The sequence below is a fragment of the Lactuca sativa genome, chromosome 2 (genome assembly GCF_002870075.4).
Source record: "Lactuca sativa cultivar Salinas chromosome 2, Lsat_Salinas_v11, whole genome shotgun sequence".
In the NCBI taxonomy this organism is placed as follows: domain Eukaryota; kingdom Viridiplantae; phylum Streptophyta; class Magnoliopsida; order Asterales; family Asteraceae; genus Lactuca; species Lactuca sativa.
The window spans coordinates 67,367,079-67,389,071 of NC_056624.2; the positions used below are offsets into that span (position 1 = coordinate 67,367,079).

General features: G+C 33.1%; 1 long non-coding RNA gene across 2 annotated transcripts; it reads right to left on the bottom strand.

Annotated features, from left to right (window-relative positions):
- Positions 1-2,207: 2,207 nt before the first annotated feature.
- Positions 2,208-3,770, bottom strand: LOC128132026 (uncharacterized). 2 transcript variants are annotated; one of them, XR_008229953.1, is made up of 3 exons: positions 3,651-3,770; positions 2,865-2,935; positions 2,208-2,420 (listed from the first exon to the last, which is right to left on the bottom strand). It is a non-coding gene; the product is annotated as an uncharacterized LOC128132026 (long non-coding RNA). The 2 variants fall into 2 exon arrangements; XR_008229952.1 differs by having other exon boundaries at positions 3,131-3,768.
- Between the last annotated feature and the right edge of the window lie 18,223 nt (positions 3,771-21,993).

A 21,993-nucleotide genomic window follows, 5' to 3' on the forward strand; every position in this document is an offset into this window, starting at 1 on the left:
TTTCACTGTTGAGAAGACAGAGGAAAAGTGGATGAAAGAGAGAATGTGATGGAGTCTAAGAGCTGGTAGAGATCCAATCAATGGAAAAGGAAATCCATTTGTTGGCGTGTGTAGTGGAAAATGGTATCGAATTGGAAGGTGTCTAGGAATTGAGTTGATCTTCCCTATGTTACAAGTTTAGAAAATATACTTGCTTTTCTTTTGTTTTCTTTTTATATTACTTTGTTATTATTTATTTAACATATTAATATATCATTGTATTTTATGTTAATAGTTAATATATAATATTTTATATAAACCGGAATTGATCTTTGTAACTGGTTTATTTTATATTCCTTTTCATATACCTTTATTATAATTATAATATATATGATATGTAAATATATATTTAGATTTTAAGCCCTACATTTTTTTTCTTACTCCATCTATCTAGAATATGGAAATTTTGTAACAATCGTGTCAATGAGAAATTGAGAATATAATTAAGACAAAACTACATAAATGGTCCATATAATTTTCCAAATTAATACCCACCTATCGACCCTAACTTTTTCTTGATGTCATCCTTTTAATATGGTTAGTCCCTATGTTTTCATTTTGTTACACATTTAATCCAAATTTACTGTTTTGCCCCTGATTAGCTTTTTTGTGGTTTTTATTTTCTATATTTTAATTTAAATTATAAAGAAATTAAAAATCCCATTAAAATTATTTAATTATAGCTAACCCCACCCCTCATTTCATCTATATGCTCAACACCATCCCTCCTTCATCACTGCCACTCTCCATTGGTAAACACCACTCTTTTCATGAATCAACACATGCACAATCCCCCCCCCCCCCCCCCCCCCCCCCCCCCCCCCCCCCCCTCTCTTCATTTATATTGTTTTATAGCAGCATGCTTACTATTTATGCCTTTCTTACAGGTACCGTGGTTTTAAACAAAAATTAGGTTGCTATGTATAAATTGAGTAAAATTATTTTGTTTATTTGTATTTATGTCAAGATACTTTTCATTTACGTCATTTTATATATAGCATCCTAATTTCCTTTCATGCCATCTTATAACTAGTGTGCCTCTAACTAGATAGCAGGTTGCTATAAATTGACTAAAATATTCTGTTTATATCATCTTATAGTAGCTAATGTGGGTTTAAATAGAAAGTTGGTTGCTGTAAATTGAATAATGATCAGGATGAACAAAATACAATTGCTTAGCTCAAGGTGGAAGGTGGAAAACAGGACATGTGTATTCCAGTATGTGTTCATGCTGAAAGATTAGCAATCGAGAACGATTGATCCGCTTATTTTATCAATCTACACGAGTTTAGCATGGAGAGAGACCGGTAATAAACTGATCAAATGGTTCATGGCATTAAGCATCTGTGATTAGTTTACCAACTTTATGAATGGAAGATGACCCAACACCATTTTTTCATTTGAAGCTGTAGAAAGCATCAATATAGCATGTTTCATGTCTTAAAACTTGGTTTACCATAGTTATCTGTTTCATTATATTTCTACCAATTACAAAAATATCAATGCCAAATTTCAAACATGATTACCAAAAATAAAACAAATAAAAAACCATGGTTGATTATAAAACTCAGACCGTTGATGTTTATCAAAAATACAAGTAGCATCACCCACAAGGCTACAACTATCTTCAAATCATTACTCTGTGACGCAACAAACACATTAACAATTTCACTCGGTGATCGATTAAACCCTAAAAGATACAATCTCATATAGTTCATTATAACCCAACTTTTGTGTTGTTTGATACTCTTGCTGATTAAGCCCTGCAAAATATGATTGAAGCTTTGTAAAAATTAGGAAGAACCTGTTGGAATATTTATCTAAAAGTTAGCACTAATGGGAAGATGTCATTTCCCTATATTTCTCTATTAAGTCATTTTTTTTTTCTGCATTGAATAAAAAACAAACATCCATATATAGCCTATCAGATAAAGGCGTGTCCTCATTAAGTCCATTAAGTCATTGTAGTATGAGAGATGTGCTTGATTATAAAATTGTCTTTTAAATTTTTTTTCCTATTAAGATATTATACTTTAAAAATCTGACCAATCATAACAATGAAAACGATATTGTATTTGAAGGGAAATTGGTAGCATTGAGTAGAAATTTCAAAGTCCAATGTTTTAATAGGAAGAAATAAAAGTACAAAGCTATAATAAACAAGTCAATGGAAGTACGTTGCCACTTTTTGCATTTAACCAAAATATTATTGATATAATGTAACGTGATTTAGCAGTGTGAAGTTAAAATTACACTTCTTGTCCCTCCTCTGTAATCCTAAACATAAAAAACCATTACTAGTCTTTTTTAAACGGGGTTATTTCCATAATTTATGCTTCATCTGCCTCTACTGCTGACCATTTCAATGTAGGTACATAATCCTGTGAAGTTTCAACAAACAATGCCCCTTGTTAAAAGGCCAGAATCACCAATAAGCTATCTGTTAAAAAGGTAAAACATCTAACGAGAATGAATTTCAAGATTAATTCATTAAACATAGAAACTGTATTCAAATCAGTGATTTTAATTAAATAAATAAATATTTGGTGAGGAACTGCAGCTTTATTTGGACCAGTCAACACAAGCAATGATATGTATGATAATCAGATAGGGCTTAGCTTCTCTTAAGGAATCATAGTTGAAAATAGTTCATAGAAACATAAAGGATATTTCTTGCATTTAACCTTGTTCTTGTAATAAGAAGAAATGAAAGTAGTTCAAATTTACCAACTTCTGATCACACAAATAATAATATATTAAGGACGAAAACATAACTTTAATTTCATAATTTTTAAAAAGGATAATGAACAGTTTGGACAACTTACTATCAAATAAAATAGAACGAAGTTTACATTTATGAAATGCATGTCTAGAAATCCTTTATTACTTCAACAACCTGCAACATAGAGTTCATTATTGTAACATTCAAATAAATTATCAAAATATCATATTTATCCAAATTATTATTTTTATCAATTTTACTAAGTACTAACTAAAACTTAAAATACTAATCCAAAAAATTAACATAAAGGGCCTAATTGTAAATACATGAAAGTAGAAGTAACCATAAATGATAACCAATATTTGGTACCCAAGTGTCTCTGAAGGCTTAGTTGATTAAGCAGTAGCAACCAAAAGGTTTCTATATCATCCCAATGAATAGTGTAGCAACACCATAACCTAGGGCAAAATAGTCAAAGATTGTTCTGAAATTAGACCTTTGCATAGAGTAAAAAGATCAAATTCTCCAATGAACAAACAATGCATCAAGAAAGGGAACTCCACAATTGTTAGAACGAGGCAGAACGTAGAACCCTCCTCAATCACATGAGTGCAACCCACGTGACGAATTTAGACTGCCAAACGCTAATGATTTTGTAATTAGTGAAATAAAGTAACCCAAGAATGAAGATAAACACAATTTACGTGACAGAAGTTATAATACTAGAAAAAACATGACCGCTGTCACAGACACAAGAGATTTCACACACCTAAATCCCATAATCTGTGATATTTAGTAATCAGGAAAAGTTGGAATTACTGATGATGAAATCAGTAAAACACGACTGCAAAATCACTGATGATGAAATCAGAAAGACACGATTCATAACCTGTTGGAATCGAAATCGAACATGAGGAAATCAGTAAACACCGATTCGAAACATGAAGTCGCTGATGAGGAAATTGGCGATGAGTAGAGTGTTGGGGTAATCGTTTATTGGATGGGTCATGGGTCAAGTTTTTATGGGTCATGGGTTAAGTCATTTACACTTGCTTTAGTTTGAATAAAAAAAGACTTGGTAAAAGGTTTGACCGGATTTTAGGATGTGCACGTTGGCCGGTCTTCATATTTATCTGGTCTGTAGGTGGCATAGTTTGTATTTTTTTTATTAGTTTACTTTTGTTCACAGTAGATGTTTTAAAAGGCTATATATAGGCCTTGTTTAATATGAATATCTAGCTTTCTTCTGCAACTTTGGTACACTTTCTTCACTTCATATTAGAAAGTTTCTTTTTTTCTCTTCTGCAAGTTTATTTTCATTATATTCGTGAGTTGCAAGTTCTGTGTTTATGAGACTTATTTTCCAACATTTGGTATCAGAGCGGAGATAGATTGAAGAGGGGTTCACCAATAGGTTGTTTTCTTTTCTGTTCTAAGGATCAAAAGGGTAGCGGAGACGAGTCGTGATTCCTTTTCTGTTCTAAGGATCAAAAGGGTAGCGGAGATGAGTCGTGATTCCGGCCAAAATCAGCGGGCTTGTTAACCCAGTTTGATCGAAGAACAACATACGAGAATCAAGAGCAACCAGAAGGTGTTAATCAAAAGGTGTAAAACAACACGTGAAAGGCAACCAAAGGTGTTTGCAGGTAGCTCTTTCAAGCAGTGGTTTTTTTAGTTGATTATGTAACGTTGGTAGTGCAGTAAATCGCAAGGATGGCTCCACCTAAGGATCAAACAGGAGCTACAGCCAAGGAGAGCAACATCATGTCTCTTCAGTGTCCGGTGTTGTCATCAATAGACATGCACAAAAGTTTGAACCCATATAAATTCCAAGTTCGCTACTAGGCGTTAATGTGCGTGCTCTTTTGTTTTGCTCTGCCAAAAGGTAGTTATAGAGGTCGATATGAAAATCCGTTCGACCCCCACCACTACCCGATGCACCGCTAGTAGAGTCGGTTACACTTGCAAAAGTGTTTGACATATTGCCATATTTTGTAGCGTAAATGTCAAACAAATTAGTAAAAGTATCATTAAAAATGTTTATTTGGTTACGGATGTAGTTTGAGTTATCTTTGTGCAAATTTAAAGACATAGCAATTTTGGTAATCAAAGCCTCTACACCCGTAACATTGATACATGGGTTTAATGTCGCGGCGCAAGTAAAAAGTGGTGGCATTTCTTTGAAATATTTGACTAGTTTTTGTCTCATTGGTCTCGTAACCAAAACAAATATTTCACTTCTTTGTTCAAAACGTTCCAATTGTGCGGACATCAACCATAATGCATTTAGTAACAACGGACTTGTAGGGTAATACACACCCGATAGAAAAGTGATTGATTGTTTAAAAACTTTTAACATTTCCACAAACTCTTCCATCAAATCCCAATCATAATCCGAAACCGGGTTTTTTCCTTTTGAAATTGTGTCGTAAAATAATTGCAAAGCGATTCTTTGACGTGTCAAACTTTCAAACATCATGCATGTTGAACTCCATCTAGCGTCACAATCCCAATGAGGACTATATGGAGTTACGTTAATGGAAATGGCAAACTTTCGATATTTTTCCATTGTAGCTTTATTTTTTTCCAAAAACTCTAGTTAACATAGTTTTGAATTTTTCAATCGTCGAATCTATCATTTTTAAACCATCTTGTACTGCAAGATTAATAATGTGACACACACATTTAGTATGAAAAAACGAGCCATCCAAAATAGGTTTATATTTTGCAATTAATCTTTTTGCCGCGGCGGTATTGTTACTTGCATTGTCAAACGAAATAGAGAAGATTTTGCCGCGTAAATTATAAGTCTCTATAACGCTTACTAAAATTGCAAATAATCTTTCCCCTGTGTGAGGATGCGCAAAAAGTTCAAAAGCAATAACTCGTTTGTTCATTACCCAAGTAGAGGGATCTATCCAATGTGCTGTGACACAAAGATAGCTTTTGGGACAACTACCGGCGGAGGACCAAACGTCACAGGTTAAAGAAACACCGGTTTTTATATTTAAAAATCCCAATTGCATATCTTTTTTGGCTATATCCCAATACTTTAAAGCATCACGTCTAAGAGAAGTGCGACTTACTTGCCGGTATTGCGGTTGCATTTTTTCCCGCAAAATCCTTGTTAATCGTGGGTTGTCGAAGTGGTTGAAAGGATAGCCCTCTTGAATCACGAACTTGCAAAAGCTTTCACGAAGGTCGTCGTTGTTGTAAATGAAGATCGACCCGTCGGGAGTAATATTTGGTTGACTTGGATCGCTTTGACCTTTCACAGTCAGACAAGTTTTTGTTGTATGACTCCTTAACGTGCTATTGCCATCTTTTCCCAAAAACATTTTGCACTTCTTGCATCTCGCTTTTTCCTTCCCATTCGACAACAAACACAAATCATAATGTTCCCACACTTCTTTACTCCGAGTGGTTGGTATGATTTTAACCACCATTGCATCCGAATCTTGACCCGCGGTTGAATTTCTCGAGCTCATTTTTTTGAGTATTATGAAAATAAGTAGTAAATTTTTTGTGTAAAATTGAAATGTAGCAAATGAAAGGTATATATATATATATATATATATATATATATATATATATATATATATATATATATATATATATATATATATATATATATATATATATATAGGTGTTTTGAAGTGCCAAAAAGTCAAAAAAAAAAAAAAGTCAAAGTAGCCGTTTTTTTTAAGTTCCAATGACTAGTAAAAAAAAATTTCAAATTTTCCCGTTTTTTAACGGTAGCAAAAAATCCGGTTTCAAACCGGTTTTGGATCCAGTTTCAACAAAAACCGGTTCTCGATCCGGGGTATAATCTGATTTGCTGTCCGAAGTCTCGATCCGGTGGCCGGTTCAATCCGATCCGGTTCGGTCAAAACCGGTTTTGACCAAATCCAATTTTCGGATCGGATCGGATCCTGTAGCCTAAATCGGTTTTTGTGTGCATGTCTAGTCATCAACAAATTACACAGTGTGGTCTATGAGGATACGGGCTATCTTCAATGTTCACGGGGTGTGGGAGGCAATCGACCCGGGAGTCAATGGGGATACAAAGAAGAATAACATAGCAATTGCACTCTTGTTTCAAGCCATACCCGAGGAGCAGACACTGTTAACAGGGAATCTCATAACCGCAAAGGAGATGTGGGAGGTTCTCAAAACCCGTCATCTGGGTGCGGATCGAATCCGGGAGGCGAGACTTCAAACTCTAATGGGAGTGTTTGAAAATCTGAAAATGAAGGACCAAGAGGTGATATATAACTTTGCTAATAAGTTGTCTGAATATGCTTCTCGAGCCGCCTCACTTGGATCGGTTATGAAAGAAACAAAATTGGTTAAGAAGTTTCTTAATGGGTTACCAAAACGTTTTATTCATATTGTGGCTTCTATAGAACAAGTTGTAGACTTGAAGACCATCGGTTATGATGATGTTGTGGGTCGACTTAAATCTTATGAAGAAAGAATCAAAGTTGAGGAGATCCAACCCGAGCAAAATCAGCTTTTACTTGTAAATTCTGATGAAAAACCAAAAGAAAAAGAGCATAGGTGTGAGCATTGTGGTTGTGTAAACTCGAATTGGGAAGACTATGGGTGTGGCTGAGGAGGAGGTCGGGGTCCCGGGAAAGGTCGAGGAGAAGGTCGAGTACAACGGGACAAGAGTCACGTGAAATGCTACAAATGTAATGAGTTCGGACATTACATTTCGTAGTGTCCAATGTGGGAGAAAAAAAATGAGCTCAACTTGAATCGATGCGAGGTTGATGAACCAACACTGCTGTGAACAACGAAATAAACGATTAAGGGGGTGAATGTTGGGGTAATCGTTTATTAGATGGGTCATGGGTCAAGTTTTTATGGGTCATGGGTTAAGTCATTTACACTTGCTTTACTTTGAATAAAAAAAAAAGACTTGGTAAAAGGTTTGACCAGATTTTAGGATGTGCATGTTGGGCAGTTTTCATATTTACCTAGTCTTTAGGCGGCATAGTTTAGTATTTTTTATTAGTTTTCTTTTGTTCACAGTAGATGTTTTAAAAGGCTATATACAGGCCTTGTTTAATATGAATATTTAGCTTTCTTCAGCAACTTTCGTACACTCTCTTCACTTCATATTAGAAAGTTTCTTTTTTATTTCTCTTCTGCAAGTTTATTTTCATTATATTCATGAGTTGCAAGTTCTGTGTTTTTGAGACTTATTTTCCAACATAGAGAATGGCAGAGAAAAGACGACGATGCCATGGTGGAATCGAAGTCATTGATGAGGAAATCGGCAGCAAGTCTATAACGGTGGAGCAACGACAACGGCCTCTTCCACTTGCGTTCGTTTGTGTTTCCAGTTTCTCCGAGATCTGTTCGTGTTTGTGACATGTTGTCCATGCACTCTAATGTGATATCTCCTAGATCCACAGATGTTGTTTTCAAAAGGATTAGTTTTGCCATCCAGAAAGGGCTAGCGGCGCAGCTTGGGTCATGCACTCTAATGTCATATCTCCTAGATCTACAGATGTTGTTTTCAAAAGGATTAGTTTTGCCATCCAGAAAGGGCTAGCGGTGCAGCTTGAGTTATGCACTCAAATGTCATATCTCCTAGATCTACACATGTTGTTTTCAAAAGGATTAGTTTCTCCATCTAGAAAGGGCTAGCGGCGCAGCTTAGGTCATGCACTCTAATGTCATATCTCCTAGATCTACAGATGTTGTTTTCAAAAGGATTAGTTTTGCCATCCAGAAAGGGCTAGCGGCGCAGCTTGGGTCATGCACTCTAATGTCATATCTCCTAGATCTACAGATGTTATTTTCAAAAGTATTAGTTTTGCCATCCAGAAAAGACTAGCGGCGCAACTTGTTGCCCGTTCGCCTTCCATCGATATGTATTGAACTATATTATGCTTTTTTTTAAAAGATTTTGAAACAATGGTACTGACGTCAAGCTAAGTTTGTTTTTAAATTAAATGATCTTAAATAATAAAAAATGACTAAAAATTTTTAAATTTTTTTGTTACATACGATATTTTGGACTGTGTATACAGATAAAAGATTAAATGAGAAAAAAAGAACCATAAGATCCTCTAAATTTAGCTTATAAAACACACACACACACAGACACACACACACACACATATATATATATATATATATATATATATATATATATATATATATATATATATATATATATATATATATATAATGAGAACACCTAAAAGGTTGAGAACGCGAGAACATCAATATTCTTTTGTGATTCCATGTATTCATTTGTGGATAAATGATAAATTTTTGCGCACAATCAACATGAATATGATTTCTCTTCAATTGAAATTAAAGACGTAAAAATTTATCATTTCTCCACAAATGAATACATGGAATCACAAATGAATATACTTGTTCTCGCGTTCTCAACCTTTTTGGTGTTCTCATTTGATCCTACTCCTATATATATATATATATATATATATATATATATATATATATATATATATATATATATGAAAAGTGAATATACACTTAAGGGTATATAAGTTTAGGTACCCAAACACATCATAATACGTCGTTTTGTATGATATATTCATTATAATGTTCTTCAACTTCAACCCTAAATTGATTTACTTTGAAGATATTCAAAATTTCACTATTATCTTTCACTTACATCACATCTTTTTGTCAAACACGTACTAGGTTATATACATTATAGTTGAAAATGAAAATTATGTAAGAGGAACATAAATATATAATTTATAAAAATCTTGGAAGTAAATCAAGTTCGAAGTTAAATGATAAGAACATTGGACAATTAGAATGTATTATATGATACAAAACGACGTAGTATGGTGATTTTGGTACGTAAGCTTATATACCCTTAAGGGTATATTCACTTTTCCATATATATATATATATATATATATATATATATATATATATATATATATATATATATATATATGTATTAAAGTTGTACACCTTTTAGGAACAGTACTTGACCATGATACTGTTAAGCGGGTTTACTTTCTCAATCATGCTCACCACCCCACGCCATCCGATATATTCTACTTTTCTTAGAAACCTACCACCTTCGTATTGATCGTTCCTCAACCCTCTGTGAGGTTTCTCTCTAGAAGCGATTCAGCACCACCATCACCACCATCTGCTCCGGTTCATCTCCACCAACTCTTAGGTTTGGTTTATGTCTACCATGGTCACCGCCTCTATTATCCAATATCTTCTGATTTCGACTCCATCTCCTTTGGCTGTTTCGAAATATCACCTGAACCTCCCCACCACTGCTTACTTCCTACATATGATCCACCTTTTCTCATGTATTCTCCCTCTACCATGTTATGATAGACCGGTGACGCACCCAGAAAACCATCAATCGGTACCATACATGATCTCTTCCACAGCTACTTCAACTTCGTCAACGGTTTTCTCTAACGCACACTAATTGTTCATAAGGTTAGTTTATGTCTTCTTCGGTCATCTTAGGTGCTTCACCATTGATTCAGTTATCACATCGCATCCTGGAATTACCAACGTTCCATCGGACCACAAGTACATCGATTTAGTTGTCCACTATAAGAAGAGGTGGGATGTTACATGAATTTTCCTTGTATCTTAGGTTCGTTTTCAACGCCTTCATGGAAACCTTCTTCATCTGAATCTTTCTTTTCCATCTTTGATTTTATTTTTTCCCCACAACTGTCAGCAATAATCGATGGGTACTCGAGTTCGATTAAGGGGCCAAAGACATACTAAAGGTATGTATTCATCCCTATTTTCTTTCGATTTCAATTTCTACTTTTGATTTTATGACTAACTTTTAACTAATTTTCAACATCTTGCCATAAAACTCCAATTTTCTTGACTTTCTGCGGTCGTACTTGTTCCTAACATTTCTTCGTTAGTTTTGTTTTCTTTTTGTTTAAAGAAACAACACCTTGGTAGTTGGTCGCCAAAACACTTGCATCAATTAAATGTATAATTTATCAGGTCTTCATGTGGTTCGCACACATAGAACACTAATGTTTTATGAAAAGCAAGAAAACATGGCAAAACTTTGGGATATTTTTGCAGTGTATGTTTGGTTTGATAAAGATGTTGGTTATGGTCAAGGTATTTGATTAGATATTTATATCGTCAAACATATATATATATATATATATATATATATATATATATATATATATATATATATATATATATATATATATATATATATATTATCTTTCAAGATTCTAATTTAACCCCAATACACAAATTAGGAATGACTGATCTTTACTCCCTCATGATTATGCTTCTTGAAGATGAACCAGATGCATTTTGTTGCTTTGAATGTTTAATGCGAAGATTAGTAACTATATATATATATATATATATATATATATATATATATATATATATATATATATATATATATATATATATATATATATATTTTTCACCTAAATTTATTTATTTATACTTTGATGATTAATAAGTCTTTATACCCTTGAAAAGAGAGGGAATTTCAGGTGCATAGGAAATTTAGTTGGGGTGGAGACATAACTTGATAGCTTGGCTAGTGTTACTCAAGTTGGTGATCCTAAACTTTATACACACTAAGGTAAAATTTGAAATATGTTTGATTTAAATTACAAATATGTTTTGAAGCCAATATGGAAAGTATGAAGAGAAAATAGGAGAAATCGGGCCCATGTCAAACCCGGATCTGGATCCGTTTCACCTCTCTCGATTTCTGTTTTTCTTATAGCAAGTGTCCTCAAGGACAGGAGTGACAAGTTGTTGACTGAAGCTAGGGGACTAGGTGTTTTTAAGGTCAACCCTTTGACTATATTTTGAGAGCTTAAAGAAAATAAAAAAAATTATTTTACGTGATGTGGTTTTTTTATTTTTTATTTTTTTTTGGTTTTGTTTGTATAGATATTAAATGACATTTCTGGGAATATGGATGCCAAGAAAACTTGCACAGGGGCCATGAAGATTCACAAGAAGTATCTCAAAATGTATTTTTGGAGACTGAATGAATGATGTTTTAAAATATATTTGAGAATGTTTGGACTTAATAGTGAAAGGTAAGTTGCTTTTGGAAAAAGGCACATGGAAAAATTTGTGTAGCTTTAAGCTTATAGATAAGGGAGATTGTGCACCCAAACTTTTGTCACAAAAAAATGAAGCAGAATCCATAGATGCCAGAGTCAATAAAATAGGCTTTGAGGATGAAACATTTGTCATTTAAAAGTCTGACAAGACACTGATGGGTTTTGAGCAATACATCATTCCTATGGTGTACATGCAAACCCTAATAGCTTTTAGATCTAGTTTGTCTAATGAACATGCAATTGAATATCCAAAGCTATAAACCCTAGATCTAGGATACAGTTAATCATATTAACATAAAATGGGGTTTACATCTTAGCTTTGATTGTTATATAGCAATAACAATTAATCCTTAGCTTTAGAAAGCTTAGCGCCTCAAATGTTGCAGCTCTAATGGAGTCACAAACACCACTAAGCAACTTGGATGAAGAGGAGAAGAGTGGAGGCACCCAAAAACATCTAGAAACCCTAAGGAATCCGTTGGCCACATTTTTGGTGCTCTAGGGATCCTTAAATAGTGAGGCTATTAGGTTTATCAAACAAGGAAACCCTAATTTGACTGCTTAGGCCCTAAGCAGCCCATGGATTCCTTTAACATATCCCTTGGACGATTTCTAATGGGCTTCCCCATAGAATTCGTCCAACATATATATTATTAGGTAACCCATAGTCCAATTGCAATTATCTTATAATTACAAATCCAGTCCCCTAAGTTTAATTAATCTCTTTTATCCACAAAATTAATTCTTAATTAATTATTGACTAATATTAATTAAACAATATGATTTCTCCTTTAATATATTATTCATATAATATATTAATAAATCATAATTAATCTTCTTTCTCCATAATTCATCCTGCATATTGCTATGGTGAAGGTAACCAAAAAGGACAATGCACAATCGGGTCAAGTACATACCAAAATAGTTATGGACATAGAAACTAATCCAACAGTCTCCCACGTAGATAAGTCAAATAACTATTCTCCGTATAACTTTAGATCCTGATTAGTAATCGTAGCTTTCAAAAGCCGCTGTCAGCTCTTATCTTATCAGAAGTGCATGCCCTTAAGATAAGGGATCATATATTCCTCCATTCTAGATATCGTATAGACATGAGACATGAATTTTTAATCATTCTCTCTATACTATTTCCCGACTTCCAATTTATGACGGCTGACACCAGACTACAATTGAACACAACAACTTAGTCCCGGCTTGGCCAAGCAGTTAGGTGTCATCACTAAATCATCGAGGGGCCCAAAGATATCACTTTTATCCCACTTTAGGTAAAAGGAATGGATAAACTTCGACTCATATGCTCGCTTTCATTCACTCATCAAATCATACACAACAATAAGTTTTATAACACCAAGTTACTGGTGCGTTTACTTATTATCAATGTGCAACCGAACAACAAATAACAACTCACACATCTTGGTTTTAAGAATATACAATATTATCGACTCACAATCACTCGTGATAAAATCCATGAAGTGATTCTTGTGAGTATGGGTTTAATCCAATGCTCAAAATCATATTCATATGCACTCATGAACGTTGCAGCAAACCTTTGCTATGTCTAATACACTTTAGACAATCTACAAACCAAGTCATGACAGTCTTCATTCATACCTACTTCCAACATATGAACGACTGTGGACCATTCGAATAAGTTGATTATTCTGAAATAATTAATTATTCAGGAAGTCAAAACATGCAAAGTGAAACACAAGAATAATACTAATCCTATATGGTCCCAAACCTTTGAGTATAAATAAAACACCTTTTATTCATCACCATATCGATTACTCATTATTTGTTGTTTCTGTTAATTAACTTATTAATTGAATTATTACTACAATTGTCCCATGCTCTTAGCATGCACACATTGTTTACCTATGGTCCTTACATTGTGAAATAGATCAAATGAACACATTTCCAATCATACTCATTTCACAACCCCAATCCTTATCACAAGTGTAATAATATCAAATTCTTGCCACTTATAGAATATGTTATATTCTAACGTTTCATGCAACAATCCTTTCGTAATGTCACTACAATAAAGTCACAATGACTATTGCCAATGAAATTACAAAGTCCTCTATTGGAGAAGGCTACAAGACAATTCCATAGACGTGATGTCTCTCACTCAAAGTAAATTCCTTTGAACATCCTTTTGCATAAAATTTTCTAATCTAGACATAGACTCTCAATATCCAACTCCCAATACGGAAACATTTCCATATATGCTATATGACAACTCATTCTTAATAGAATCTTATCTATTCATAATAACGTTGATATGGTCCATCCAATACCATACTTCCAACTACTCACAAGCGACCAATCCTCAGCGAACTTTGGATCATCCTTTGACAGTTGTTTAATTATTTTAGTCAAAACCGATTCTTGTCCTTTTTCCCTCTTAATGCGCTTGACATTTGGAAAATTTTAGAATGGTCAAATATTATAGCACTTGCAATCGATCCTATACCCGAAGCATATGGGACACGATGCGTAATGTCTTACATAAAGATACAATACTTTATCAGTCTTCTGCCATAATTTTTTTATGTGTCACGTTCTTACAATTCGAACTATGAAGAGGGATGTCGTAATCATAATCGAAATTTAAGAACACACTATGTATCCTTTGACTAAATTTATTAAAATTTCTCAATCTAAGCTTTAGATTTTGAAACGAAGTACAACATTCTCTCCATTAATTATAGCAAAAAAACTTTTCAACCCTTACGAATTTGCAAAGTATAACTCTTGTTTTCTATAATTAATATTGCTAACTTGCAATACTTCACTTAATGATCATACGAGTGCCCACCATGTCTTCTAAGTAGTTAAGCAGCTCACCCTTTCCTTTCAATGTACTTTCCATTGATCAAGGTGCTAGCCTTTTATGTGCTCAAATGAGAACTCATAGAACTCACATGCATAATTAACTCGACTGGAATGGCACAAAAACAAAATAATGTCAACACGATAGGTTATAAACCTCAAGTCTTGAGCTAGTGATGATCGATAAGGTTTATTCTTGATTAGTTCTTGAAGCCTTTTTCAAGACCATCATTAAGACTCCCACTAACTCCTTGACATATAAGGTTCTCTTGTCACAAAACTTTTTCTTGATAAACAAATATTCAAGAGTTAGTGTAGCTTTTATCAAGACAAAACAATTCACGAAATCGGTCCTAGTTGGTCTATGTCTTATCCAAGACATCACAACTTACCAATTTCAAATGTGCAAGAATAAGAAAACCTTTTTCCAAATTCCACATTTGATGAATGTTATAAACCTTCTTTAGACTTGTCACTCAATGTCACAATCTTAACTCTAAGACTTGTTTTTGTAACGAAGTATGATTTACTTCTCGATTTAACCATTTCTTCAATTCTCGATTCCTCTTTTTAGACATACAATTGCACTAAGACTCACTTAGAGGATCAATTAAGATATGGTTCTTAATCATTAAGACCTGTCATAAAACAAAATAAAAGGTACTCTCCCTTCTTCTTAGAATAGAGAAACTTTTATCTTTCTGTCAGAGTTTTCCTTTTCTGGATTTCCAATGTCACCGTTTTTAATGTCCATTCTAGTTTGGGAGTTTGATTCACTAGAAAAATTTGCTTGACCAGTACACCAAATCATTGCTGATTCAGCAACTATAAGCAAATAGGTGAGATCAATGAGGGTCACATCATGATCCATCATATAGTACTCACTAACGAACTCACTATATGATTCAGGAAGCGATGAACGAACCCAATCAACAGTCAACTCTCCTGAAATCTTGACACCTAACATCCTTAACCTATCCATGTGTGACTTCATCTCTAAGACGTGTGCACACACAAGGTTCCCATCTTTGTGTTTGCTTGCCAAAAGGGCTTGATTCATCTTGAACTTTTCAAGCCTTCGTACTTGTGGGTTAGGGAGAATAATTGGAGGATGTGGAGGAAGTGAACCATTATCTCTTGTTCCTTGATCATATCGTGGAATATCATCTTCGTTTGGAAATCTTGTTCCATGGGATTTGGTAAGACCATGATTGTCATAACTAGACATCTACAAAACGGGAGAAAATTCAAGTTAAGTTTATTATAATCCTTGATGTAACACCCAAATGAAACATCGAGGCTAGGATCCAACACAATACTCTACAACCTAGAAGAGGGATGCCGTAATCTAGTTGAAGAGTATTTGAAGGTAGATAAATGACGACTTTTCCAATTTCCACCATGAAAAACGAAAAGGAAATTTAAGTTTCAAATGTATTGAAAACTCCTAGATCTTTTGAGATTCATTGAACTTTTCAATGACATGTTTAAATCTCGATATGCCCCTCGATTTGTGATTGGGATGCCAAGGATCACAAAACAGGGTGTGAATAACCATGCAAACTTACATGGTCCCCCAATGTTACAGTCACCTATTCGATGTGCCGGTTAACCACACATGCTCCACCGAACTATGACAAACATTCAGTCACCCTTTGCTACCTTTGCTTAGAACCAATTAGTGTGACGGTTAACCACACACGCTCCACTAACATCTTCGTAAGGGTACAAAGTGTAATTTCATTGAATTGCATCAATTCACTTTTGCCTAAAGTAACTAAGATTGAGAATTTTGTAAAACATTTAGTTACTTCATATTTCATTATACTTTTAATCGAAAGGTTTTGTCCTATCCTACCTGTTCGGCTAACAGCCCTCCACTAGTCAAGAGTGCGGTGGGTAAGAGTGAATACCCATTCAATCACCATTTTATAGGCAATTTCCTTAAACACCCTTATAGATCAGCTTCATGAATGAGGCCTACTAACGGTAAGACTGACACTTTACTCATATATATATATATATATATATATATATATATATATATATATGTATATATATATATATATATATATATATATATATATATATATATATAATATTAGAGTTTTAATGTTACATATATATATATATATATATATATATATATATATATATATATATTGTATAGGGTGTATTTTACACTTTTAAAATACTAGGTGGTCTAATTTAATAAATTACACTTTTAATTTAATTAAATGTAAACCAAAAATTTATGGGTTTCTTCAATCTCTTTTAATTATACACTTTAATTAATTAATAAAACCATAAGGATGTGATTTGAACTTTTCAAAACAATACTAGGGTTTTAGAATTTAACATTTCAAAATTATACTTTTAATCAACTTTTAAATTCCAAAACTAGAGGGCAAGTTTTGAAACATTTCAAAACATTAGGGTTTAACTTATTTAAATTTCAAAACAAAACTTTTAAGTTCAAATTTTCAACTATAAAACCTAAAAGGGAGTAATATGAAACTTTTCCAAACTTTATCAAGAATATTCAAGATCACAAAATTCAAATAAGGCAATTAACAATTAATTGGTGATTATCTAATTTGACCTAGTGCAAATTCTTGCAAGATAATTCACCAAATAATTCAAATAATTAAATCTAATCATATAAGGAAATAATTATTTAATTAATATGAAGTTATCTTTTATTTTGGCAAAGATAATCACCCAATATCATAAAAATCTGATTTATATCAATAAAAAACGTTTTGGTAACTATCCCACAGCCAAAGGAGCACAAAATCCTGAAATTACCTCTTTCTGACGAGTTAACTCGTCGAGTTCACCATGGACTCGGCGAGTCCAGCCCCAAGAAACTCAAATTTAAAATTTTTAAGCAAGAATAATCCATAATAGCATCAAATACATCAAACAAACAGCCCTAGGCTCTGATACCACTGATGGGTTTTGAGGAATACATCATTCCTATGGTGTACATGCAAACCCTAATAGCTTTTGGATCTGGTTTGTCTAATGAACATGCAATTGAATATCCAAAGCTATAAACCCTAGATCTAGCATACAATTAATCATATTAACATAAAATAGGGTTTAGATCTTACCTTTTATTGTTATATAGCAATAACAATTAATCCTTAGCTTCAGAAAGCTTAGTGCCTCAAATGTTGCACCTCTAATGGAGTTACAAACACCACTAAGCAACTTGGATGAAGAGGAGAAGAGAGGAGGCACCCAAAAACGTCTAGAAACCCTAAGGAATCCATTAGCCACGTTTTTGGTGCTTTAGGGATCCTTAAATAGTGAGGCTATTAGGGTTATCAAACAAGGAAACCCTAATTTGACTGCTTAGGCCCTAAGCAGCCCATGGATTCCTTTAACATATCCCTTGGACGATTTCTAATGGGCTTCCCCATAGAATTCGTCCAACATATATATTATTAGGTAATCCATAGTCCAATTGCAATTATCTTATAATTACAAATCCAGTCCCCTAAGTTTAATTAATCTCTTTTAGCCACAAAATTAATTCTTAATTAATTATTGACTAATATTAATTAAACAATATGATTTCTCCTTTAGTATATTATTCATCTAATATATTAATAAGTCATAATTAATCTTCTTTCTCCATAATTCATCCTACATATTGGTATGGTGAAGGCAACCCAAAAGGACCATGCACAATTGGGTCAAGTACATACCAAAATAATTATGGACTTAGACACTAATCCAGCAAACACTTCCCTTCATATTCAAGTTTCATGAATAGAAAAGTTTGGTCAAAAAATGTTAACTTTTTTCTTATATGTAGGTTAAGATATTGAGAAATAAATATAATGGCTCACCTATATTTACCCAAAGGGAGACAAGTTTCCTCCCTCAAACATGATTATGAATCATGGGTTCCTACTTTAGTTGTCTACAGAACATTTGGAATCAAGTTTAGGGGTAAATAAGTAAAAATCTTCAATAGTTAACCGTATTTTCATATTTCATGGAAATCTGCAAGTATAGAAATAGTTGTCAACGGTTCAATGTTACCCTTTGGAAAAATGGTGAAATTTTCTTTTATCCTTTTTAAGTTTTTATGATATATCAATGTTACATATATTTTGATGTATTATCTTTTTTTAAGCACATCTATTGGACAGAGGAACATGGAACAACATACAAAACAAGAAAAGGAAACAAGGTGAACGTTCTCTTTTTTTTTTCTTCATTTCTTTAAATTAGTTTTTAATACTTTAATTAAAGTATAAATATAATCAAGTTAGAGAGGTCTGGAATCTTAATCAACTTACCTACTTATTTCAATTACGTTGGAGTGGAAATAAGGTTGTTTGTTTTCTTTGATGGAATTGAATAAGTATTTTATGAAGGAATGTGATAGAATGGAATGGAATAAAAAATTAAAATGTACCCATTTTTATTTATAAAAATTTTAACGACATGAATTTGATAAGTTTTCTATCTATTTTCTATCCATTTTCTAAAAATAACTATAATAGAATTTCAGTATGATAATTATTGGGTTTTAAATGCTACAAAATATGGATTTCACTTCGGCAATAGGTTTGACTTCTAACCCAACTGCAGAAATTAAAAAGATAGGTGGATTTTATTTCGTAGACAACAAATAATCAGTCAACTTACCATTTTCACCCTGGTTTTGAAATTGGTAATAGGTTATTGTTGGGGCCCACACTGTCATGGAAAATGGTGTATGTTAGAAATAGTGGATGAAAAGATTGCTTGGATTCTCTGCAAGTCGTGATTCACTATCAAATTGAAGTATTTTGATGGTACAGATCGAACACTCAATTGGATGAAATCCTGAGATATGAAATCAGAGAATGTCTGTGAAAAAGTGTTCAAAATATGTCAGAAAATGACCAAAAAACGGATTTATGATCTCTGTCTGAAAACTATCATATGAAAGTTTCAAACTGTCATAAAACCATAAAAACTAACATAAAAACAGGTATTTGGATAAGGGTCAAACCAATGGTCAATTATCTGAAAGCTGTAATATGACACTTTCGACCCCAGCCAGGGGCTCTGCCCTTTGGACCCCGCCAGGGGCTACCGCCCCTTGGACCCCGCTCCCAGGGGCGCTGCCCCTGAACCCCCATTCGTTTAGGGGTTTCGCCCCTAAATAACAGTGTACTTTGAATCTTGAAAAACTTGAACAAGTTTGCACTCCTACACTATCCTAACTTGTTCAATATTCATCAAGATCACATTTGGTCAAAAAAATTTAATCCTATTACACATAAATAATATCAATGATATTAAATCACCAATAGTATAGTGGTTTCACCTGTTGGATTAAGTATGGTTGCACTTGTATCTAAAAGACATGTTGTCCCTTTTGTTGTTCTTGCTAGCATCAATAAGGTAAAACGTTTTTTATAATTTTCATGATTATAAATTTAAGAGTCGATTAAATTTTTTGTCCTTAAATATAGTTGATTTTTGTTTGCAATTCGATAAAACAATCTGATATTTGGGTGAAGTGCAATTTTGGTGAGGTTAATTTCTTTATTTATTTATTTATCTTGAATACACTGAAACTAGTGTAATACATATTCATCTCCTTTGACATTATAGCATTAGAAATAACTTTGTATTTACATGAGATTTTGGTAATTGGATTGGATTTTAATGGGAGAATATAAGAGTAGCCATTAAAGTTTTCCTAATTTGAGAATTCCAACTATTGAAGTTTAATAAGATTTATTTTTTGAGAATTCCAAATATTGAGGATTTCTTAATACTATCTGTGTACGACACATTTTCTAACTACCCAACATGTTTCTGATTTCAGATTGCCTTCTTTAGGTGACAACTCAACAAGACATAAATTTTTTTACAATCACATTACCTTAAAGAGACATTATAGCTTCTTCCAACATGACTTTGCTTCTATTAATGTAAGTCTTTCTCTTTCATCTGAAATGTTTTTTTCCAAATTATTCCCTATTTGACCTTGTGGTACAGATGATGCAGTCAAACAAAAAGAAACTGTTGTAAAAGGGGCCGAGATCCTCATACATGAAATAAAGCAACTTAAGGCAGAGCATGAACACCAAGAGGTAGAATTAGAGAAGTTAGTTTTGTCTTTTCACTTGCCCATATCTCTAATCTTTTCTATTAACATGTTTCCTATTCTTTTACATAAGTGTTCTGCTCCGATAGAACAAATATTTAGATATCCGTTTGAAACTTGAAATGAATTCATTTAAGAGTAAATTACATGTTGTCCCTGAGTAGAACTTATTTTTTCAATTATAGTCCAAAAATGTTTTCTTTCAAATTTTGATCACTTATTTAACGTTATATAAGAAAATCCACTATATTTTTGGGGCAAAAAATAGTCATCTTACTTGGACAATGAACCGAAAATGATATAAAAACTTCAAGTAAGGACCAATATTGCAAAAAATATTACTTGATGACCAAAACCGGTAACTCTTTTAACAGATGTAGAGAAGATTCACAAAAAATGCTTGCGGGCACGAAAAGTTAGTCGCCTTTATGGGAAGCCATCCTAAAGTAAGTTCATGATTCTTATTTTTTTTGTTTTTATTTGTGTGTGTTAGATTGAACTTTTTTTTATTTGTATTTCAGTTATGTGTGATTATTATATTTAGGTGAGAGACGTTGCAAGTAAGGGGTTGTCCTGTGATTTTATTTTTGTTGGGATGTGTCAAAAAAGAGATAGAGACAATGCTTCTTTCTTGTTGGAGGTTTGTATCCTTCCTATTGCGCCATTTATCTATCACCTCCATACTTAATCAGTTAGGTGCATGCAATTTGTTGCCAATAGTTTGAACTAACATGCATTTATTCTAAAATATATTCTACTTCATGAATGTTCTGGGTTTATACCAACATGATTTATATTAAATCTAAATTTTTTCAAGTTTTTATAATCTTATATATAGCATTGGATGGGAGTTATATAAATTTTTGAGTGAAGTTGAATATTTACCCTTTTGTGAAGCAATATCAATGTATATGATTTTGTGATATTTTAGGTCCCAACAACGGAAGAAACTGTTTCTAACTTCAGCTTCTTCACTCCCTTCCTTGGGATTTTTTCTCTATATACAAGAACCTTAAGAAGAAGACATAAAACGTTCATTTTGAATTAACATTCTTATTGAGGCATGTAATATGTGATAACACTTTAATTCAAGGTTGCAAACAGTAACAAAAAAAATTAAAAATTTGACCCATGCAATAACATGT